Source organism: Stegodyphus dumicola, chromosome 1 (assembly GCF_044657685.1).
Source record: "Stegodyphus dumicola isolate Sdum_Otavi_A_Nest chromosome 1, ASM4465768v1".
Lineage (NCBI taxonomy): Eukaryota > Metazoa > Arthropoda > Arachnida > Araneae > Eresidae > Stegodyphus > Stegodyphus dumicola.
In genome coordinates this window covers 73,816,251-73,842,296 of record NC_140768.1, presented here as the reverse complement: position 1 = coordinate 73,842,296, position 26,046 = coordinate 73,816,251, and the positions used below count along the sequence as shown (strand labels likewise).

The 26,046-nt window shown below is 30.9% G+C and overlaps 1 protein-coding gene and 1 long non-coding RNA gene across 3 annotated transcripts in view; both read right to left on the bottom strand.

The window, feature by feature from the left end:
• Positions 1-26,046, bottom strand: part of LOC118194999 (cell adhesion molecule 1-like) — a 308,441-nt gene that overhangs the window by 159,077 nt on the left and 123,318 nt on the right. The window lies entirely within an intron of this gene.
• LOC146999116 (uncharacterized) lies at positions 14,448-18,935 on the bottom strand. The gene is made up of 2 exons (XR_015039446.1): positions 18,854-18,935; positions 14,448-14,691 (listed from the first exon to the last, which is right to left on the bottom strand). It is a non-coding gene; the product is annotated as an uncharacterized LOC146999116 (long non-coding RNA).

Sequence of the window (26,046 nt, the reverse complement as noted above, 5' to 3'; positions counted from 1 at the left end):
AACAGTAAACTTCGCTAGGATGGAAGCAAGCACATCATCAGGGTTGCTACAAGTGAAAATTCCGATTTCTTTATTAAAGACGCAACTACGGCTTCCGATTTCGAAGTTCTGGAAATAAAATATCCATAGTCATTGAAAAAATCTTAAAGCTTTCAAATTTTATATTACGCCCAAAGAAGTGTTTTTTAACGTTTTGTATGTTACCTTTATCTATTAAATATCTTGTTCTTTGCTCTTAAACCATAAAACTCAATTCAACGGCAATATCGCAAAATAATTTAAAAACGAGCATATCTTTAGAATTTGCGATATACAGTTCACGCGTTGGAGATAAAAATGTGCTTTTTCGTACAGTGTTGCCACTGCTAGTTTGAAATCCTTGAGTTTGTTAATAAAAAATTCATTAAAGTGTTACAGAATATGAAATCTGTAATAAAATTTCAAATTCCAAATTAGGGCTTCGAGATGTCCATTTTCGGTAGATGATTAAAAGTTATTCAAATTTTGATGGCTCTGAGTACCGGTGTTTATGTGAGAAACACACATACATTTACGAAGATTCTTCATTATTTAATTTCTTTAACTATAATACAGGGCTCTAATATTTGGTGGCAACAATTTAAAAAGTGATTCGTCGTTTATAATGAATCAACGCAAAATACCAAAACAAAATTAATATACATTCTGGGCAAATTGCCTCTTTGGGCTAGAAAAAAAAAGAAGTAAAAAAAAGAAAAAAGAAGCATTTCAATAGATCTGTATAATTTATCATTTATCTGTATTCTCTTTTGAAAAAAGGTTTTAAGAACATTCTTGAATATTTCCTCTAAGAAGGATGAACCCATAGAGATCTTACAGAATTTATGCACTTTTAAACAGAGAACAAGATATAGAGAATAAAACAAATATATTTAATGTTCCATAACTACAAGTGATATTGTTCTCATTAGAAAAATGAATGTTTCCTAAACTACGTGTGCAATACATGATCGTCACTTAAAACAAGATGTTTACTTTAGGGAATTAAAATCTTTCTAGTTTTCTTTCCATGAGTCAGTTATTGATTGTTAGCGAAGAAAGCACGTAAATAAAGTTTTCTTTACATCACGGTTTCTTAGCTTTTGGGGGAAACTTCATGTCTGTTTTCAGATAATATTCAATATTTTTTTCTTTTTCTAAGGCTTAAGTATCAACAAACAAGTATAAGATTTTAGTCACATAAGATGGCGAAAATACTAGTTTATGTGAATTAAAGTACATAACGTATTTATCTTTAAAACTCAAGCTTAATTGTCATTATTCCATACAAATCCGTATTTGTACTCGAAATATATGATATAGTTAATTACATTTCTTTTCGAGCAACACCCATATTCTGCTTTCAGACGAGAAATCACAGCAAATATAGTAGATTTCATTCGCCATTTTAAAAATATAGTACAATTAAACTTCATGCAGTTTTAAAACACCATCTTAGAAGGTACAAGTCAGAACCGTTTGTGCGTGTTACTCCTTTTCTAAAAAAAATCTGATGTGTACACCACATGACTTCCTTGTATTGGAATATTAAATTATACGCATTTTTTCTTGCATTTCATTTAAACTTATTGAATTAAATCTACTTCCCTGACAGCGCATAAACCACAATAGAATAAATGCATTCTTTAAAATTCACTCTAGTATTTGTTTACCATAGCGACACTCTGGCGCTAGATTCACTTAACAGTATTAATAATTATATAACAGTTAACTTATATAATAATTATATAACGGAAACTAAGTTAACTGTTACATAATCCAATAATTATATAACAGTTAACGTATATATTTCGTTCATATTATAACTCATAATGCACAAAATTTATATCATTTAAAGAATAGAATTATCTAATCGTTGCCACATGTTCTATTCAAATACTATAATAAAGCTAGAATGATGTATAAAAGAAATTAAGCAAACAAAGCAAAAAAGAAACAGTTTTTCACAAACGATTGAGTATTTCTCATTTAATTAATTCAGTTCTCACTTCGCGAGAAGACAAAAATACATAAAAACTCAAAATATCTATATTAAAAACTACGAAGTAAATCTTAAACACATATTTCCTCGAAAAAATTCCAGAAAGAATTAAGCATGATTTAATTGGCAATAATAAATGAATGCGTTATCTTTGTTGTTGCGAAGTTAAGTTTCTCTAGATTGGCAACAAATCCACTAGTCTCCTGTTTCAAATGTAAACATCAATGGCCGCCATTAAAATCAGGCTTAGCGGCAATTAAACAACTTTAAAATTGCTGATAATTCTAAAAATATTGCACACAGATTTACTAAAGGCATAAAATCCTTAACCGGAAAATAAAAAAAAAACATAATTCAATCATTTTTAAAGCAAAAAATGTACATTTTACAAACATATAAGAGTAAAGAAACTGAGATCACTGAGCCGGTTAACAGAGTGGATATATATCTAAATATTTTTATATACGTTTGGTGCGGCCGATTGCAACCAAAATACGAGGTGCACATCTACACGTTATAGCAGTCCTATATACAAAATTTCAACGTTCTGACGCTACTCGTTTTTGAGTTATGCGAGATACGTACGTACGCACGCACGTACGTACATACGTTCGTACAGACGCCACGAAAAATTCTCTTCAGAATTAATTTTAAAGCAATTTTATAATTTTTGGAAGGAAAAGATTATTTTATTCTGTCCTAACGTACAGATATCACGCAAAAACATCGTTAAATTGCATTCGATAGCGGTCAAAATGGATATTTTTGTTGAAATATGCTGCCTGAAACTTTTCGCGATTACAATACTTCCTTTTTACTTCGTACAAGGGAACTCATTGCTTTGGAACAAGCTACAACAACTCAACTCATTGCTTTGGAACTCATTGCTTTCGTACAAGGGAACTCATTGCTACAAGGGAACTCATTGCTCATTGCTTCGTACAAGGGAACTCATTGTACATAAAAAGGGAACTCATTGCTTTTGAAATGCACTAATATATTTCCCCGGTTTCTCAAAACATGTCTGCTCCTGACGTAAAACTATTATCAAACTAAACTGAAATTGGAAATCATTTGTTTTGTTTGTATACCTTATTTACAAATAAATCCTAAAATATTCATTGCGATGCTCTCGAAATCATCTCTTACCAAATTTAATTTGCAGACGTATACTTTTAAAGATTTCTTTACTTTAATAAATATATCTTCTCTGGGAAAAATACTTTGTTTTTACATCTTTTCAAATATTCTGCTTGAGTTATTTCCTATTACGTATTTGTGAGTTTAATATATAAATATGAAAATGGGATTCAAAATAACTGAGATACATTTAGCTGTCATTTCAAAACCCTCTTTATTCCACTTGTATAAAACTGTCACAGGAAACTTATCTTTCCCATTTGTTTCGAACTTCCTTTTTTTCAGAACTTTTTGTTTTAGGAAGAAATTCACACACTATTTTGTGATACTTAAGAAACAAGATTATTTTTTGAGTGTTAGAAATAGGATAATGTGTCAGAATGTAGTCTACCCATGAAATGGAGATAAAAATTTAATTCTCGTGAATCAGGTAGGATTACGAAGCCATGAATCTTGGAGGAATCGACATATTTGAGATGTAAATCACTGATGATATTTTTGCTTTTTTACCCTATTTCTTGGAAATGCAGTGTTAAGCTTTTGTCACTACTGTTTGTGAATATTTTAATCCTGCCATGTTTTTACTTTCTGCTGTTATTGAACACTGTTTTTCTCATTCCACTGCTTTCGAATCTATAAAAAAGAGTAATTGAAAGCGCATTAATTTGAATATTTAAGCTTCTGAGAGTTTGCGTATCTCAAAAATTTCTTTTACTAATTTAAGGAAAAAGTATTACCAGACTTATTTTTAATGAAATAAAAAAGAGTCATTTGTCTCTAAAGCCGAATTTAATTATCATGTTAACTTCCTAGGTTTGCCAAATTTAATTTAACAAGCACTAAAATACTGCGCTACAATCGCATAAGAAAAGTAATATTAATGTTCTGAAGACGTTCTGTTCCTGCTCTGAGGACGTTATCTGAATGTTATTAGCATTTTCTTATTCATCTAGAGTAAATGCTAAGTGATGTTAGAAAAAATTTAAATGCTCTTATTTTTACTTTTGGAAAAATAATACATACGAAACAAGTTTAACGACAAATGATTTTATATCATTTACTGATTATTTTATTGGGAAAACTGTGTTTATTAACCATAAAGCAATAACAATATATTGGAATTTCTAGTTTGTATTTCTTTACACGTTAGAAAGAAATAATAAATTAATTTTATTTTAAACACCTTAAGCTATTTGTTTCTATAACTTTCGAAGAATATTTTTAGTTGTTAAATATTTATAATTATAAAAAAAAAAACATTCTAGCAAAAATGAAATTCGTCGCACATCCGCATAGAATTTTCCTTCATTTCTATTATTGTAGTAAAAATTGTTAAAAAATTAAATAAAAACAAAAAGGACTTTTAAGAACAATGTGTAAATTTTAATAATAATAATAGCTTGATGTTTTTTAATTACATCAGTTTGTACCGACTTTAGTATAATTAATAAAAGTACCAAAGGCCGTATTATAAGCTTTGCGTAAAAGCTATAATTAATTAATTATAGTTTAATCTACTTAATTAATATTATTATATTAAATTATTATCTTACCTTAATATCCTACCTGTATATAGTGACTGGGTTAAACGTAAAACATCATGCTCTGTTCCAAGCAGTAACTTGTACATTTATGTTTAAACATTTATTAAGATATAAAAGCTTTAGCAAATTGTAATATTTTCAGCGAAGACAAAAAGTAACGTGCAATGCGTATTTGAAGATTTTAAGAATGAAAAATGCAAAAATAAACCCAAAATGTTCCAAATGGCAACAATTCTTCGCTTGGAAATTAAATTATTGCCTGATACAGTTAAGCAGTTGTTTTAATATGGTGCAGTTAAATATATATTCCATGGAATGTTAGGACTTTTATTCTTTCCTTAGGTGAAACTATTTTTACTTTGTAACTAAGAGCATTATAAAATTTATGAAATCACCGCCTCTGAACACACACAAAAAAAAAATGAATGTAATTCATAATAATATAAAAATATACTACACATTATTTTTTCATGGAAAAAATAAAAAATATCCAAATAAAGTACCCAAATTTACGACTATTCCAAATGTCAAATCTATGGTTTTTAGAAGAAATCCAGTAACTAAATATTGAAACGGTTTTTAGCTTTCTTATATTAATAAGAGAGAAAATAATAAACAAAGATTTAAGATATGCAAAATCTACAATTTATGATGTTTATCGCGTTTTCCTTAGGCAGATTATTAACAACATCCTATGTTGACGAATTCTTTATCTTAATCATTTAATAGGAGATGAATGTACATACTTTGCAATTTTTATGAAGAATATATTATTTTAATATTTATAATTGGAAAAAGTCTGTTTATTACGGTAAATTTCAAATAAAAGAAGTCTATGAACTACTTTTATAGAATCTAAAAAGGCTCCATTAAAAGATTTATGTTTATTGCTGGTTTCTTGTTAACGAACGCATACCTGTACAGCTATAGCTAAACCTCTTGAAACACTGCAAAATAACAAGTCTATAACATTTGCTTAAATTTCTTTGATGCTTACTGATATTTTCCTAATGGTCCCTTGAGCCTTTGGAGATATAAAAGTAACTTTTTTTAATGATGACCCAAAGTAGTGCATAAATTATGGAAAGGGATAGAAAACTAGTAATAAAAGAGAAAAATAGCAACAAATAAAGATAATGCCTGACAGTAAGAAAAGGACATTATAATCGAAAACATAGGAAAATACACACAGAAATGCACAAAACATTGTGCAAACTGCCTCTGTATTTATTGGTTTTGTGTATTTATATGCATTTACGCGTATTCTTCTCTACATTTATGTCTTTTCTTTATGTAAAATCTCATTTGTAAAATTAATAATTTACTTTAATAAATACAGGCATGTGATAGTTAAGATTTATCGCTACCAAACTTTGACAGTTTTTTTACAAGACTTTATAATGACACAAATACGAGTTTAGAAAAACCTGTCAGGTTGTTAAACGCTTTCCCCTTTGCTTTTGTTTCATTAAGATTGACCACCTTTCATGTTGATGAATTTTCATGCTTATTCTGTCTGCCTATTTATCTGTCATCACTCGAAAAGAGTTCCAGAAAATCCTGACATTTAATACAGGTGACTATGCAGATGACAAATCATTAAAGATTTAAGGATGACCGGCGCTCCACTCCCATCAAGGGAATAAGAATAATTGAATGTCTACTTCATTACTAATACTTGCTACGGTTTTCGACTAAGCACTAAATAATTCACTGTTATTACACACTCTTGTTTAAGCTATGTGCAAATAATTATTACTATACTATTGTTAAAGTTTTCAATGCTTTGAACAATTGAAAAAAGGGTGAGGCAAGAAATACAACTACTTGCATTAAAATATAAAAGAAATACGAGGTCGCTTTTTTTTCAGTGGTTTGACACTATGAGATGTTATGTAGAAAATATAGTTTATTTTTCTTTGCGAGTATTATATGTCAGTCTTACCAACATTTGCTTTTCTTATCCTATTTTTTAACACATGTATAAAGTTATGTTATCAATGATACTCGTGTATGAAAAGAATTTTAGTCAAGAAAACCTCAATTTTTCATTTTCATTTTCGTAACATTCCAAACTGATGAGTCCAACAATATAAGTTATCACGGGCACTATACCTGGAGGGTTATTGTTTAAAATTTTAAATTTCGCAAACTTTTAAATGGATAAATGAATAAATTAATGATAAATGAGTTAATGAATGATGATAATAATGAATGGTAATTAATGATGATGATAATGAATGAATTAATGAATAAAATAACTATTTATGCTAAATTAGTGATGTATAATATTTAATAAATACAAAAAAGTAAATATGAGTGCAAATAAATTATAAATAAAATTTGTATAATATTTCTACAGTTGATATCTTATGCAGAATACACAAAATTCAGTCAGTTTTAAATTTAGTAATGAGCATTACTTTCAGACGTAAAGCTCGACTTTTTTATAGATACAATGTTTTTTTATCCTCAATTTTTTTGTTTTTACTGCGCTTAAAGCGATTAATTAATAAAATATAAGCGGTACAAAATTTTACTACCAAAAGGAAAATTTCAAAGAGGTAAAAATGAAATAATAAAAAAAGATTTCTTCCACTATTCAAAATCTTTCTGCTTGTAACAAAATTAGTTCTTATTAGTGGCCATCTTTTTAAATAATCTAATTTTCCAATTTCGTTCTAGTGTTACGAATTATCTTTTGCTAACTTACGCAAGAAATTAGAATGCCTGTATAGAATTTTAGAATAGTCAAAGAAAGTTTCACTTCGGGTACTTAAGCACGCGCCTTAGCTTTATTGATAATAAGCGATTTGCGAGTTTCCAAATATAAAGTACAATAAATATCGATTTAGAGGAAGAATAAAAATGCCGCATCTTAACTGAAAAATCTAGAAATTAGCAATATTTCATAGTAGGTTTAAAAAAAATTGAGAGCGGTGAAGAAACGTTCCTGAAAGTTTCAAATAATTGATAGATGATTCTGATTTGGAAACAAATGTGAGCAATATAAACATACGATTTATTTAATATAAACAGACGAAATAGAAGGTCATTTTAGAATCATTAAATTTTGAAGGGATTGTTGAAATATTGGAAAAGTCGGGAAAACAATATAGGGAAAACAACATGTTGCAAAATTCTTAAGGCCATTTTTCATAATTCACTTTAAACTTTAAACGCAATAGCACGAAAAGTAAGATTTAGAATTATTTAGTGAAACCAAAACATGCAATATAGAAGCATTCAAAGAAACTAAACTGTTTTATTCTTCTATCATAAAATCGTACGTGAAATTATCCTTGCCCTCTATGAAGTTTCGATTTTAACAATAATTTTCCTTTGGAGAAAATGGATGATTCAAAACGTTATCTCTTTAACCAACCGATATCTAACTTCTTGAGGAACCAAAATCAATTAAAATTATTTGAGCACACTTTTTAGGATGGAATTGTAAGTAAAATATAAGACGTATTCCCAAATATTGCTATAGAAATATTCCAAGTGTTTAAAACATGCCATGATAAAACTTGCCTCTTGAAAATTTGTCAAATTTTAAATGCGAAAAAACTATTAAAAATGACTGAATAATTTTTTGATCTAATTTTTCACATTGATGCATGCTGAAAAATCAGTAGCAAATTCTCTGTATATGTTCCTATTGTTCAACAATCATGGGGAAATGATGTATGAGTATATGGAGTGATTTATATAAGCATTTACTTTTTCAGAATTTTTTAAATTATATTTTTCTTCATATATGCTACGCCAGCATAAATATGAAGTTGCTATCTGTAACTGGACTTGAGTATCTCCACTCTCTCCCTTTCAATGACTAGAGCGTGAACATTGGCAGCTCATTATTAATTCGCAGCGAGGAATGAACTGGCTGGCTGCTTGTTTGAAGTTTTCTTCGTTTCTTCTACATATGATGTATACGTACGAACCAAAATGCATCAAAAATTCCATCATATTTTTTTTTGTTCTCAGTAGGTAGCCTTTAGAAATTTTACAATAATTATTTAACTAAGCACCAAACCAATTTCTTGTTGCTTACCGGTAGTAATATTTTTTGACTGCATTGAATCTTATTGAATCATAATTTGGTGCTAAATTTTAAGACTTTAAAAATACAAATATAGACTTTACTGAAATACAAATATAGTGATGCTATATTGAATCATATTACAGTTTTGTGAAATCGCCTCAGAAATTTGTCATATGCAGCCACTGGAAACTAAATTTATTTTCGGATATATTGCAAGATTTCATCTATCTTCATATCCGCTTAGGCCACTCAAGTATTTCTCTTAAGAAAATATATATATATATATATATTCGTCCCTGGATGGGATTCAATTGATTGATGTCCTTACAGGGATTTAACTGATTAAACTTACCGCATTAAGATACGCACGCTTAACGAAACATAGTCTCGGCGACACCGAGCTTTACTGATAACTAATTTTCTAAGTGTGCTACTTTCTGAATCGAAGACGGGTATTCTCTCTGGATCTTGACTCCATGCTAACGAGTTTAATTAAATTTATTAATTTGAATTCATCCCTCTACAGAAATGATATAAAGTATATGCTTCATGAATTGGAGAAGTCACATGCACATATTTAACGCATCATGTCTCTTACTTACGCCTATAATCAGAAGTTATATAATTTTTTCTAAATATACCTTACGTATATTTGGTCTTAATAATTATATTGTGAATTCTTCGCTATTGCAGACATTTAAGTTTAATCACCATGTCAATGAATATTTTTTTAATGGAAGTAAGGTTATAAAATAAAAGCTTGATTAAATGAAAAGCGAGAAAAAATAACATCGAACTTGGAAACCATCGACTTCTTTTAATTTTTGAAACAAACGTTTTTACTATTTTCATTATTCAGAAATAATTACATATTTGGTAATGTAAGCAATTAGTCTCCGTATTATAAGCAAAACTGGTGACCTGTGGAATTATCTTAGACTTTGTCTTATGTAACGGAATGTAATCACGTAATTTGTAGTATTTCATGAAAGTGAATAAATTCCCTAAATGGGAAGCATGCAGTATTTTATCAAATACATTCTAAATCAATTCTGGACCTATTATGAAAGATTGAGCATTATAATACTTCTGATGCAAAAACACCCCAGTAGAGGATTTTTTAGTGTTGAAAACATAGACATTTTAATGAGATATTATGGGTTATTGGTCTTAATGTTTTAGTTGCATTTTATAAGTACTTCTGCATTTAAAGTGCAGTACTAATCATTTAACCAGCAATTTCTTTCAAATTTTAAACATTTTATAGAGAATGATAAATGTCATGAAAATTTAATAATTTTGTTGTTATAAATATGTAATTTTTATGGGACATAAACGTGCACGTGCATTTAATTAAACGTGCACGTTTAATAAATAAGTATTTCTTTTTGATTTCGAGAAATTGCTAGAGCAATCTCGCTTATAAAATTTTATTTAAAAAGTTTATAAAAAGGAGGAAAACCTCTCAATTCAGTTAGTTGTTGATTTCAAAGTTGTCTAGAAAACTGCTTTTGTTGACTGTAGTGAATTCGCGGATTAGCTTTCTCTAGCTGTTTTGAACGTTTGAGTAGTTAAAAGATAACTACTGTGAGATATTGTAATACTGTACAAATATCTGAGGAAATTTAAACATTTTGGTTTAATTTTTTATAATAATAAATTTTATTCATTTTTCATTGGACTTGTGCATTCTATTCATAACGAACCCGTACGCACTCAAAAATTTTTGGTGTCAGAAGTGGAATTTGAATACCAATAACAAGAGTGATGGAAGAACAATTAAGGCAGTTTATATCAGCCTTTGCCTCGTTTAAAGAAGACATGAAAGAAGAGATGAAACTGGTCAGGAAAAGATGGACGCTGGCCAAGAATCCGTTAAGGAAGAAATGAATGTCGTTCAGGCTGGTCAAGAAAAGATTGAAGCAGGTAAAGAAGAAATGAAAAGAGAAGTTATTTGCATAACAGAAAGCAAATCTGAGGCTATGGAAAACAGAATGGACGTGATTGAAAATAAAGTTGGACAAACTGAGGAAGAGCTTTCTTCTGTAAAAGACCAAATCGAGGAAAGAGTTTATTCGGTGAAAGAAGAAATAGAAGAAAGAGTTTCTTCTGTAAAAGAACATATCGAAGAGAGAGTTTCTGCCGTCAAACAACAAATTATGATAGGTTTCTGCAGTTGCCAAATAAGTTGATACTTCAAAGAAATTCGTAGCAACGGCAGGGAACAATTCAGATTGTTTCAAATTTTTACCTTTGTATGCTCGTCCCTCTCTGAAGCTATCCACTTATGATGGAAAGACCTCGTATTAAGTGTACAGGACACAATTTTTGTAGTTGCGGATGCGAATGGATGGGATTCCCAAGCTAAGGCTTGTCATCTCGCCGCTTCTCTGAGAGCAGACACAGCGGATATCCTGCAGATTCTTCCCAAAAGCCAGAGATTACACTTTGAAGCTCTATCAGGCGCGTTGGAGCTGCGGTTTGGAGAGAAATGTTTGAAAGACTACAGTATGCTTCAATTAAAATCGCGCCAACAGAAGACCACGGAAACGCTCCAGGAACTCGCTACAGATGTTGAAAGGCTGTCACGTCTCGCCTTTTCGGAGTGCCCCACAGAAAGAAGAGAAATCCTGTCGCCGTAATATTTCATCTATGGCATCCTGGATCCTGAAATAGAGAAAGCTCTGCGAATGGCGGATGTCAAGAACATAAAAAGCGCTCTGTTGTACGCTGTGAAATTCGAGTTTGCCCAGCAAGCAACTCGTAGAGATCTTTACGCAGTCAGAGCTATGCGAGTCTACGAGCCAGGGGATCAATTAATGGCTTCTTAGATGATTTATCCAGACAAGTCGACGCTTTGATATGGAGAAGGATTAAGAACAAAGTGGCTCTAAGATGTTGGAGATGTGGTACTGAAGATCACATACGACGGAATTGCAGAACACCTCAGGGTACGGAAAATAAAACAGATGATTTTACCAGACAAGTCTGTAGCTTGAGACAGAACAGAAGTGAAAAGAAACCAATTCTAAAGTGCTAGAACTGCGGTGTTTAAGGCCACATAAGAAGGAAGATAGACGTGTTAAAAGGACATTCAAATGCCATCGGACGAAACATTAGTGACAAAAAACCAAAGTGCTGGAACTGTGGAGCTGAAGGCCACGTACGAAAGAATTGCAGAAAACCCCAGGGTACGGAAAATAAGATCATTTCACTGTAAAAAAAAAATCTGTAAAGTTACTAAGTAAAGTCGTGGAAACTGGGATGCCATGGATTATTTGAGTAATCAAAACAGGAATTTTCTTAGTAACTTTACAGAGATTATACCTGTAATGGTTACAGATGTTTGACATGTAATGTTACAGGAAGTTATTCTGTAGGCATAACAAAGTTTTTGTATGTTGATTACCGAAGCATATGCCTGTAAAGGTTACAGATCAAAGATCTGTAATGTTACAGGAAATTATCGTGTAAGTATAACATGTTTTTCATATGTGATTTACCAATGTAAACATCTGTAAAGATTACAGGAAATAATAGTGTAAGTAGATCGTGATTTTTGAATGAGAATTACTAAAGGGAATATTTGTAGATTACTAGTGTTCTGCTTGTAAGGTTATTGCAAGTGATTATGTAAGAACATGTATTTTCATGTGAAATTTTAAAGGATATATATGTAAAAGTTGCAGATAATTTACTTAAAAGTTCTTCCAAATAATTATGCATATAGAACATATTTGTCTTAATACAAAATACAAAAATGATGTATTCCTAAATATTAAATATTTTGATTGTAATATTACTATAAATAATTACACATGTAGAACATATGTTTTATGTGAAATGTCTACAGCTACTGCTTGTAACAAAATATGTTGCATTTATTTATTTGTGGGGAAAGGGAAGTTATGTAACTTTAAATATTAAGTTTTTTTTTTTTTTAAGGAAAAATACCTTAGATTTTCTAAAAGATATACAACATTTTCTTTCAAAATATTCCCAATGTTAAAAAGAAGCTCAAATTTAAGTTTTTCTTACATCTGCATTACTTTCCTTTATTGAATTTTAAGACATCTCAAAGTTACATATGCATCACGAAATAGCTGGAAAAAAAACTTGTGTATTAGACTTAATGGTTTTTTGGCAATAAATTAGTAATGTTCTAGAATTCCCCCGCTGAACACTGGTAGTTCGGTCCGAGGTTCAAATCCCGCGAATGGGCTGGTTGTATGGGTATTTTCATGGTTTTCTCCATGTGTAACATGTATATAAGTCAGTTTCTCTTCGAAAGTCTTCCACAAAGGCATTTCTCCACTTAGGCAGATAGTCCTAGTGTGCTTTGCCATACTTAAGTAAACTAAACCAAATCATTCTCCTTATACCCAACAGTGTAATCTAAAGAGACTGCAATTGGATATGATTACAGTAAAAAAATATTTTAATGAAATTGTTTCAATAAACAATTCTAAATATTTTTTCAAATTCTAAAAAAAAATTACTTATGTAACTCAACAATGAACTTAAATTCAGTTATCACAAGTTATCCAAAATTATTTTCATGCTTAATTGCATTATTCATTTTAATTACAACATATAATTCTTTTAGGCATAAATGCTTTTTAATCTCTTCTGCTACTGACCATTAATTGAAATAATAGATTAATTAATCGGACAGTTGTACAGGTATTTTCCCAGATTTAAAACTTTATTAATAAATTACATTCTTCTCATTGAATACAAAATTGAAGAATTAGTTAGTCCTAAATTTAATTTTTCAAGTATTCCTTCTACTAAAACATTTATTGCCTACAGGCAGCCAGACAGTAAGCTGAACACTAGCATTTGGCTCTAGATTTAAATCCTAGAGAATGGGCTGCCTGTGTAAATGTTTGTGTAACATGAAGTTTTCCTTAAAATATTCCTTTCCTTGGACAGATGGCCCTCTCTTGCTTTGTCATATTTCAAATAATCAATTCAAGCATTTAATGTAGGTATGACTTCACAACTTCGTCCCAAATTCTAACTGAAAAATTGAACAGAATCCCCTGATACTGTGTCTATAATACATGATGAATATAGAATGATCTTAAAAATTTAAGGAAGAAAATATAATGTATTTGGAAATTCCTTGATCCTATAATTATATTTTTCTCTGCTATGCCTAGAAAATTAAGAAAAGAATGTAAAAACTGAAGATAAAGAATTCAGCATTAATAATTGATATGATAGTAGTAATAAACTAAAAATTTTTAATGAAAAATTGATAATGCATAATGGCTCCTTAAAATTTTAATTTTCTATCCTACTATTAATGGAACTAATTTATCACTATAATCAAAATGACTCAGATTTTCTTTCTTTAACTGATGTCAAAAATACGATGATTATTTCAAAATTCCTGTGGATGATTTAATTGTTCTCAAAATTTTCTATTCATTTATTAAATGCTTCAGATTAATGTTTTTGTTATCATTATTTCAAACGACTTTTTAAATCTTCGGGAAAAATGTTTAAATCTTCATTCAACAAAATTATATTTTTAGATAGATTTTTATGGAATAAAAAATTCTGTAAGATAATATTCATTCACACAAGATATTAACTTAGTATTTGCTCATTACTTTACAAGTATTCGATGAAGCCTTTTAGTGTAACATACAGGTTACATAAGGAACCATTTCATTTTAACGTAATATTCCATAATCATATATTTTATTTCAAAAAATATCATATTTTGAAAATATTGGATATTGCAATGGATTTCGACTCTTTATTCCAATACACAGAATATAGAAACAAAAATAGGTTTATTTTTATTTGAAAACTATCCAAAAGGAAAATAAAATAAAAAATAGGTAAAATTTATATTATTGTTATTTTTAATTATTCATAGTTTTGAAGGTGCAGTCCTCTTCTTCTTAGGATTCAAAGCATGGCTCCTAAATAAAGAAAAAATCACATTCGTTAGAAGTACATAACATATTCTAAATTTGTTATGTGACATTTTAATTTAGAATCTCTTCATAATAATTGCATGCACTTGCACATATTCCAAATGATTTAAATCTTTTTTTAAATTAAATAATTAAATTGCAAACAAGATTCCTTTTGGTCCTTTCATGAAATCATAAATTGCATGTATCATCCATTTTTGAAGCAAAAACAGTACAAATTTAAATAATTCATTTTGCAGAAAATAATTTGAGGTTTATTAGATATTTACTATATTTATTTGTAATATAAAATAAATATGTAAAGTAGTTTTAATAATGATCATATTTTTTTAAGATTAATTTCTCTAGAAATTGAAATGTATTAAGGTAGCACTTCTCAATCTGTGGATCATACAGCTTGCCCTCATGGTCCTCTGAAGTTTCCAAAGGAGACAAAAAAATTTAGTTGAAAAATCTCAGAGTTTAAAAAGTTACATATGACAATCATCTATCACCTTTTCTCGTAAGATAGACATTTTATGAAATTTATTATTGGTTACCCTACTTACAGACTTCCCACTCAGTCTTAGCAGTAAAAGATGGATTTAAAGCACTATAACTGTGGTACTTACCACCATATATCCAAATATACTATCATATATCCACTAAGACTGTGGTCTTACCATCATATATCCAAATATAGAAGAGCCATGCAAGAATTACAAATCATCCTTCTCATTAATAATCTTGAAATATTAGAAATATAACTTTTCTTCAATGGACTTAATTATGAAATATAATGGATTTTAATTATATATTAAAATATAAGTGTACTAGTAGTAATATATGCTAAAAAATTGCTTTCGAAGGGAACAGCAGCAAGGTGATTCACAAATTATGATAATTCACATAATCTCTATTCGAAAAAAGTTTGAGAAACGCTGAAACAGGAGAATAATTAAATTATGGTTAATACTGGTAATTTCAGCCATATGCTTTAAGCTTGATGATCAACATTAAAAAATTCTCAGAAAGTGTTAGATCAAAAACTACTTTTCCACATAATATGAACTTATACGTAACAGCATTTAATACTTAGCTCACTGGCAAAATATACAAAATTTTGAAATGCAAGTATATATATATAAGGCCAATAATATAGTTATCAACAATTAATGCATGAACTTCAATACTTACACAATTAACAAACACATGAACAATGATGTTACATGCATTCATCCTCTGAATTAACTAGTCAGTTTGGGTATTTTCTATCTTAGATGTCGCAAAAATTGATCGTGGATTTAATATTTTAAATGTTCCTCTCATAGACATTTTAATACTTGTATTTTTTACATAGAGTGTCATCTTTAGTTTTACAGATATTCATTTGTTCACTTATTACAATTAAGTTTTACAGACAGAACAGATGATACCTGATTACATTAAGTGGTATTTAAGACAGAAACTTACTTACTGGTACTTAACACAGTTGCTAGAAAAATATTACATAGTGAAAGACGGGGTACAAAGTCAGAATCTGAAAACTTATTGACTTACACTAAGCTATTTAATGCTTGAAATATTTATGATTAGATAATATCTTTTACATCATCAATATCTAACAGTGATATGATATACTTTAAGTATACAGTAAAACCACTCTATAACTTTTCCATAATTTTGTACAATTTTGATATTTAATGGAGGTGGTTACTTCACAAAGCATGAGTCTCAGTGATAATTAATATCAATGTTTGTATCACCAGAATACTTGACATAATCACTTAAAGAGGTATAGTTGCTAAGGAAGGTTTTTCTATACTTCAAACAATGGTTTACATATTTTAAAAAGTATATTTTTCTGACACTGTTATTTAAAAAGTGTATAACTCCTTCTACTCTTAAGCATAAAAATTTGAAATTTTTATGCTTAAGAGTCATTCATTTAGTTGTAACTTACAGGAAGATATCTTAAATGCCTAAAATGTTTTAATTTATGAAAAACAGCAGTTAGAGTATATTGAAGGGTGCTCCCTGTATTATCAAGTGAGCGCAAGTTTGTGCAATTCTCTGATGTTTTCTTAAGTGAAAATAGGTCGATGTGTACATGGATAAAGTCAAGGGAGTGCGCGATGCCAAGTTTGTACAATTCACAGATTTTTTTTAAAGTGAAAATAGGTCGATGTGTACATGGATACCGAGTATGTGCAATCTGTCTTCGTGTAGCGGCGGTTTTTGGCACACAAATCGTCGCTACACAAGCCAAAATAACATGGTCAAAGAATTGCACAAACTCGGTATCCATGTACTGCCAAAAATCGCCAAATTTTGCCAAGGGGCACCCATAAATATGCTTTTACCAAAACAAGCTTTAAGGCATACTGTCAATTACATTTTAAATTCCAGTGATTTTTCAACACTAGTTCAAATACTCTTAAGCATATGTTTGCATAAGTTACATAACTTTTGCATCAGCAAAATTTATAACTTAGCAAATATGAACTATGAAAAAAAAAATATTTGAGCTTACCTTGACCCTTGGATTTACTAAATCTATGACACTTTTAACACCAAAGAAATTCGATGACCGAAAATACGCGATGATTTATTTAATCTGGTTTTAAAATGGGTCATTTTAAGTTTGGCTATATCAACAACATATTACTCAGTATTGTTGGATAGTGAATTTGTAATTCTTTTTCATTCTTGAAATATATACACATGACAGAATTGGAATAAAAATTTTAGGTTTTTCAGATGAACTCATAGATTGAACTAATTTGTTGAATTTTATCAAGTAGTTCTTAAAAATACAACCAACGATTAATTAAAACCAACTGCAATTCAAATGGATACTCTTTGTCAAAAAGGAGCAGTAGAACTTATTTTAAACATTCAGCAATAAATAGTTTTCTGAATATATTTTTTAGCGTAACGGCAGTTTCAAACATAATAAAGAGAACAACATTCATTCTAATGAGGATAATTTTGAAAATAATTCACATTAAAATATATCTCAAAGAGATTTTTAAATGAAAAGATGACACAAAAGAATTATTCTCAAAAAATACATGTTATCTCAGATATAGAAGAAATTTGGCATTGAGCTGAGTATTGAAATTAATATATGCAACTGACGTATCATTACTAATATTTCCATGATTTGATATTGAATGCTATAACTATTAAATATTAGCAAATACATTTTATAATGAACTTTGCACCAAAATTTATAGTAAATTTATATGTAAATTTACATTGTAAGTACTAGAACGAATGTTGTACCATTTTATTAATATTTTACTTTTCAACAAGCATAAAGGAAAAAATAGAATTTTTTTTCTTTAATGTTCCTAGTATGTTACATCATAGTTAAAAATATGTCAAAGTCACGGCATTTCGATTGCCTTTTGTAAATGTTGGTTATAATGTAACTTAATAGATGCTTTATAAGTTGGTAAAGACTGTCCTGGATTAAAACTATCTTTAACACAAAAAATAATATACATTGAATACTTTTACAAATATGTAATTGCTATCCGACTATATAATCTTTTAAGGCGAACTTATCGCATGTATTAATGAAATGATATTCCATTTTTAATGTATGTTAAGTTATTTTGTCGAATTTTTTAAATATATTACATTTATTTTTTCTTTTTCGTTGAGATTAATAATAACATACATAGTGTAATAATGCTCTGAAAAATATTCTAAAGCAGTTCATGCTGGGATTAATGATAACATGTATGAAATAATAATGTTACATCTGTCAACAAAATGAAAAATATGAATATTCTAACGCGATATGTTTTAAAAGATACATAAATATTTAACATGAGAAATTATTAGACTATAGATAGAACATTAATATTAAGCTTATTTGTTTTTAAACTAACATATTAACAAATTTGTTTCTGTTTATAAATATGAGCAGTTTAACTGCAGACACCTGCAGATGTAACGAATAAAAGTTGTTATTTTACTAAATGGAACACAAGCTCTGTGATTTGAACTCTAACAATAATTCAACACAGGTTTATTTAGGAGCATTAGAATTATAAGCTAAACATTAAAAGAATTTAATTATAGATAGTGTAAAGAACATAACAAATACATTACATAAAATTAGTAAAATACACATCAAACACTATTTCGAACTTACCTCGACCATAGCAAAAATAATGGCTAGCATGGCGACTATCGTTGAACTCTCCCGCTAAGACGCTGTTTTTCCACCTTCTTCCTGATTGGTTCTTCTCTCTCAGTCGTTTTAAGCCACGTGATCACACGCTACGGACAAAATCCAAGCAAAACTTCTTGAAAAACTCCTGTAGAGTTTACAGTTTCGTTTGGTTCTGTGTTCGTTACAGGTATTTCCTTCGTAATTGTTCGCATTTCTGTAACTATACAAGACTTTTGTCTGTAAACTTCGAGGTTTTTTTTTACAGTGTTCCCAGCAACGACGCAGGAAACAAATTAATGACCATATCGAGGATCGGAGGCTGCCAGATAATAAAAAAGCCTGTTTTTAAGCGCTTAAGATTTCTACAGTGAGTGCCAACAGTAACGAACTGTCCATCAATGGTAATATCAATGGAGTTCCTTGAAATATGCTTATTGACACATGAGCTAATGTTACCATCATTCGAAAGATTTAGCTCAACAGTTTAAAGATGAACTTATTTGTACGCCATCCTGTGTTACCCTTCAGACTGCGTCTGGTGATACGATCGACATAGCCGGGAAGTTAAAAGTGAACATCATGCTTCGAAGTGCCGCCTACCATTCACACGGCATATGTGGCGAATATTACAGATCCATGCATACTCGGATTGGACTTTTCAAGAAAATACAATTTTTCCTTAGACTTCAAAAACAACAAACTGCTTTCAGCATCTGAGGACATGACTATCCATTCTCAAAAGGGATCACCATCTGGAAACGCAACGCTGACGTCTTTAGTGAAAGACTCTACTCAGATAGCTACCGAAATCATACTAGGGTCGAAGAGAAACACCAACTACCGGCTATTCTCCATCCCAGATGCTCTTCGGTCGAGACCTTCGTCTGCCTTGTGACCGCCTGTTTGGTCGCCCTTCGAATGCGCCTTCATCGCCTGGGGAATACATCCAAGATGTCCAGGCTCGGTTTGAAGTGATGCACCGTTCTGCACGAAAGCTAGTCAACGTGGCGACGTAGAAAGTGAAGACCAGATACGACACGAGAGCTACTGGACATACATTCCACGAAGGAGACAATGTGGGGTTGTGGAAATCGACTCGACGGAAAGGATTCTGTCCGAAATAACAGTCACCTTGGGATGGTCCGTACACAGTCTTAAACAGGCTGAATGATGTCGTGGTTCGGATCCGTAAGTCGTCCGTAACTGTAAACCTAAAGTCGTTCATTACCCGACAGGTTAGCTCATTACTATGGCCATAGTAGGTAGTCTAAACAATTCTAAATAGCGTAAGACCATGGTCCTTTTTATTTGTAAATGTGTATTTGATTTGTATTTAGTATTTGATAGCATTTGATTTGTTTAAGTTACTGCATTTATCGTTTATGTTTTTTGTTATTGTAGTGTAATATTTATTATTGCATTTATGCCTTAGTTGTAAGTTTGGCTTCCTGTCCAGGGATTGAGCGTGACGAATACTAAAAGAAAGCTAAGCCGGAAAATTAAAAATAAAAGAGCACGTGCATTTAACATTTAATAAATAAGTACCTCTTTTTGATTTCGAGAAATTGCTAGAACAATCTCGCGCGTGATTTAAAAAGCTTTAAAAAGGAGGAAAACCTCTCAATTCAGTTAGTATGACTCTCCTCTGACTGCCTTCACTGCCAGCATAGCGCAAGACGCAGAATATCCTTCGTACAGACTTTACAAACTCATCAACTTTCATTTTGTTTGACGCCTCTGTGTGCTGATGTACTAATGTACATCTTTATTAATTTTAAACCTAGCAAATGTATAATGGTTGTAATTTTTATGATACTGGTAAAAAACCCTTGGAGGTTGAGGCCAGAAATAAAGATACGATCAAAGATCAAAGATCATTTCAGTTAGTTGTTGTTTTAAGAGTTTGTTTAGAAAACTGCTCTTGTTGACTGTAGAGAATTCGTGGATTAGCTTTCTTTAGCTGTTTTAAATTAAATTCTGTTGAACGTTTGAATGTTTAAAAGATAACTACTGTGAGATATTGTAATACTGTACAAATATCTGAGGAAATGTAATCATTTTGGTTTAATTTTTTATAATAATAAATTTAAATAATTTTGGCTGCAGAAAAATTGAAAGTGTGATTTTCGGACCAACAATGCTGGGCAACAGAAGACTTTTGTGTTTTAAGAATAATTTTGGCTGTATAGAAGATTTCTATGCAGCCAAAACTATTCATAAAACATCTTTCATTGGTGAATTGGATTTTTTAGAGGCATTTCACATTCAAAAAAATCTTGCTGTTATAGTTAACGACCCTAATTCCAAGCCATCTTTGCCTTTTGCTTTTAAAGAAAATATTTTAGTTCTGGTTTCATCAACAGATGGTGCCAGTAGCTTGATTCTTGTCAGTTTTTTCTTATCATTTCGCATCCAATCACTATATCGTATCTCGTTCATTTGCGCTTTTGTAGCTGAGGATGATGGTTCGGTAAAACCATCGAAACTAGTCCTGGGAAAATTCGAAAATATAACGCTGATTTTTGTTGTTTGATTTCTAACAAATATCTTCCTTAATATTAATAATTTTACTTACGTACGAAATACAATCTACGTTTAACAGAGAACATAAAAGTTTGTGTAAAGCAGCTGAGAAAGTAACTAACTACATTAATAGCATAATAAAAAAGACTCTAGTAAAATTGTGATCAAAATTTAAGAATTAAGCTAGTATTGCTAATGATCGTAAAGATTTTTCTTTTGACTTCAGGAAGTTCCCCTCGAGGGTCGACTTGGGGGGGGGCAATTCCCGGCGTTCTGGCTAGTACCTGTACCTAGACAGACTCGACTTATGGAGTAAATAATCAATTGTCACAGTGACTAAAATCATCGTGTATTCGGTAGTAGGATCAGGTTCGCAGGAACTACACTGGTACTGTCTTGGTTGTGGGAGCATTACATGGTTAGATATCGAAGGTTGTCCATGGGGGTTTGGCCCCCTTTGGTCAACACTTAAGTACAGTCTGCGATGAATCTATGTTCTCTTTGTTGGTGACTGCTTGTTGGTCACTATACACTTGTTTTACTTTTTATCAGATTGTATGCATCAAAAATTGTCCTCCTGGGTTATGCCTCCCTGGAGCGCCTCTAGAGGATGGGGCGTTATAAAATAAGAGTATCTTAAGCCTGGAAGCTCCCTAGTCCCTGGTGTACATTCTTCAGGAAGATTTTAGATCAGAAGATTTTGATAAATTTTTTCCATTAATCTTCGAGAATTTAATAATTATTTAATACATATGCAGTACGCGCGTATATTAATTTTATTAATATAAGTTCAATTATATATATTTACTTGTTAGAATTATGTCTGTGCATAGGCAACTTCACACGTGATATGCTTGTTGATGCTGTAAGCTTACTGGTTAGATGCGTGTATTTCTATCAACAAAATCAATACAGACAAATTTTGCAATTTGAAAGGTTCTGATTAACTATCATAAATTTGTATAATATTTACATTGCGTATTTAAGCCATTGTAAAAAAAAAAAAAAAGGTTTTATTCTGAGATACACGAAGATAGAGCACAGTAAGATAAAAAAGCTCTTTTTCGTAAACGGCAGTTATTTTAAACTGAATGCGCCTCTAATTTATAACATTTCCCTCATATGTTCTGAAATATGAGTACAAAAATATTTAAAAAGATATATGTTTAATTTTTTTATTATAATGACATTTCCGAATACCTTTTCCATACCTTTCAGTTTGTTTTCGTAGCTCTTTTATTGATTTCATATTCTGATGCATGGATATAATTTTATTGACGAAATTAAGGAATTCGAATGATAGTTAGTACCTTTAAACACATGTGCATGAGTAAAAACTTACTGTTGCCATTGTAACCATTTCGGTTCAACAGGACTTCAAACAATAAAAGTGAGGTACAATTTAGCGAATGAGGATACCATAGTAACCACAGCATTTCGAATTTCCTCATCCTGTCCATCGAGGTGTAAAGAGGTCTTGATTAGGTCGAACGTGTCTTTCGTAGGAGGAATGAGGAATTTCCTTTCGAAACCATCCAGGGGCAAGGGAAATCAGGCAGAGTAACGAGATGGAACGGCGATCTGCTTTTGCCCCCTTCTCCTCGAAGTGGTATTCCCCCATGGGTCATTGCTCAATCACTGCTTTACCATGTCCCAGTGGCTGTTGTTCCTACTAGTGGGAAACCCACTAACGAAATGGAATTTAACTGTTTCATCCCTTCATGCGATAAATTTTAATTAATTCTTCACTTATAATCGAATCTATTTAATTTTACGTTTTGTTAATTTTAATGTTCCTGATTTATTCTCAAAACACATAAATTATTTCCCATTTTCTTTTACTATAGTCTTTTTTCACAGAAATAATTCTTATTTCCCTTAAAATTATAATTCCGTCGATCTAGAATACTTTACATCTTCGACACTGCGAATAATAGAACATCAACAATAAAAAAACATTGACTGAAGAACTTGAAATCATAATAATATTTTTAAAAGGAATCGGCAAAGAATATCAATAAGCATTATGACTGCCAATATATTTCGTTACACTGCACAGTTTATTTGAGGTGTTAGTAAAAGAAATGGCGAATTTTTTCCAAGAATGATATATTAAGCCATATATTGCATAAATAATAATAATTCGTCATTTGAATAAAATAAATAATTCGTCATTTGAATAAAATTCGTTGTTAATAGGAAATACGTTACTGTGTTTTGCACTCATAGTTAATCTGCTTATTTATCTTCATGATTTTATCAGTAGTATGTTATAAGACGTAAAGAGCCACAGCCGTGAATAAGAACAGGCCCACAGATTGCGCCCGTGTAATTTATGTTAACAACGTGCTTATCAAGAATAAAGAAAGAAAAATATTTAATTGGCCATGATTACAAGTATATGACATTATACGCACACTCTTATATCAGGATTGAGGTTCTCCGAGAACAGTGGAAAAAATTAGAGAAAACCGTAGAAAAAGGAATAAAATGGAAGGAATAAACAATAATTATTTGTTAGACAGCTAAATGGGAAACATTTCGGGGAATAACTGCAAAGTAACTAAATTATTCTCAACCCCCCTCAAATAAGCATTCTAGTAAAAAGTGTGGTAGAATTGTTAATCATTTGCTATTTGTGATATTTATTGAACTTTCTCTTTCTAAACAGGTTAAGAAAATGATCATAACAATTTAAGAGTTTATAAATGATTTATTTTTTAAAAAGTAAGCATGTTTATAGTATTTATTTTTTTATAAACTAGACTATTCCCGCAACAGATGAGAGAGAGAAAAAAGTGCCGTAGATTCAGTTTGTTTTTCGTTATTCCTGAATAAATATGTGTACAACTATTATGTGTATTGTGTATTCAATGTGTATAATTATTATGAAACAAAATTGACTGTCAAAACTCTTCAAATTCATAGATGCAAAAGCGGATCTCGTAGAAAGTGTACACAAAAATGCATACATAGTACCAGAAACTTTACTGCTAATATACAATTGGGAATAAATATACATATATTTAGTTGGTTAATAATATAGTAGTGTTATATATAAGAAAAAATAAATGTTATAATATTAATAACATATGCAATATAAATGTTATAATATAAAATAGATAAACAAATCAGTTTCTTATGGCTGATTTTCTCGAGCACGAAAAAAAGTTGCTTACTGTTATAAGGTATTTCTCCCACCTTCTTTCCGAACATTCGTGGTGTAATCGTCTCACGCTCAGAGCGTAATTGAGAGGTCCGCGTTTCAATTCCCGGCAAAGGCATTGCTAATTTTTCATCCCTCCTGCTTCCAAAAATAAACCTAATGTCTCTACAGTGGCCCCGAACTAAAAGGCTGTTGGATGATGATTCTCTCACCCAGGATTTGGCGATTGGGTCTCTTAAAAACCCCATTCGCCCTTGAAAAGGGAAAGTATATAAGACATTTCTCCAGCCTTCTTCGCGAGCCTTCGTGGTGTGGTGGTCTGCAAGCTCAGCGCGTGATTGAGATGTTCTCGGTTCGATTCCCGGATAAGGCGTGCTAATTTTTTAATTCTCCTGCTTCCAAAAATATACCTAATATCTCTACAGCTATACCGATAATACAATATTTCCTAAAACTTGCTTTCCACTGATGACGTTTAAAATACATTAAATTTGTGTGATAGAAAAGAATATGTCTTTTCTAAAATTGCCCACTAACTGCATACTGAAATTCAGTTTCAAAACCTGTCTAAAAATTCACAAAGGTGAAAGCCAATCAATCAAGTGCACAGAAATCCGTACATGGGTACTCCCCAAAAACAAATTTCTGCAAGAAATACAAATGAGGCTAATTAAATTAATTAGGAAATTAATGCAATTTAATTAGTAGTATGACTACTTATGAATAAAATATAGATATAATAATAAAAATATGCAATAATTCCAAAATATTAAGAGAAATCTGTTTCCTGTAGCAGTTTTTTTCACGGTTGCTTTCTCCCATGGAAAAAGTTTGCCAATGCTAATACATATGTGTATATATATAAACTAGAAAGCCCGGCGGTCATACGAAATGACCGCTATCCTAGATGTTATAAATTATAATTAAAATGATTTGTGCAAAGGTGTCTGCTAATTCAAACTGAATTACTCAGGCCAGGCGGCGAGGTCGGCCCTTTGCTTACTGCCCCACGGGGTTTTCCCCTTCTACTTGCTTAATTGCTTAAAGAAGAGTGCAGTGAACTACTGGCGGTACATTTCTTAAGAGCCGCCGCTAGCTCAATAAATAAAGGTGATTTAAATAATACAATGTTAATTCACATGTCAAAAGTCTCTTTGCACATAACATTTCTTGTGTAGATCTTTCCATCATTTTTAAGCTCAACTTGCAGAAGACCATCAGTTATTTTTAATTTTACATCCGTTCTTTCACGAACTCTTGAATAGGGAACATAAAGTTGACTGTGTCCAAATGCAGGCTCAGGTAAAAAAATTGCGTTCCGCCCTGAGACTTATTGATGGTCATAGCAAAGACAAGTTTTACAGGAAACTGCCTAGGTCTCAACTGAAGCGGCAACCTGTGCCGTGGCAACTTCACCCCATTGGCTAGTACAGTTACGCCAGCGACCAATAAACTATCGGCGACAAACAGACATTTAAGTCGC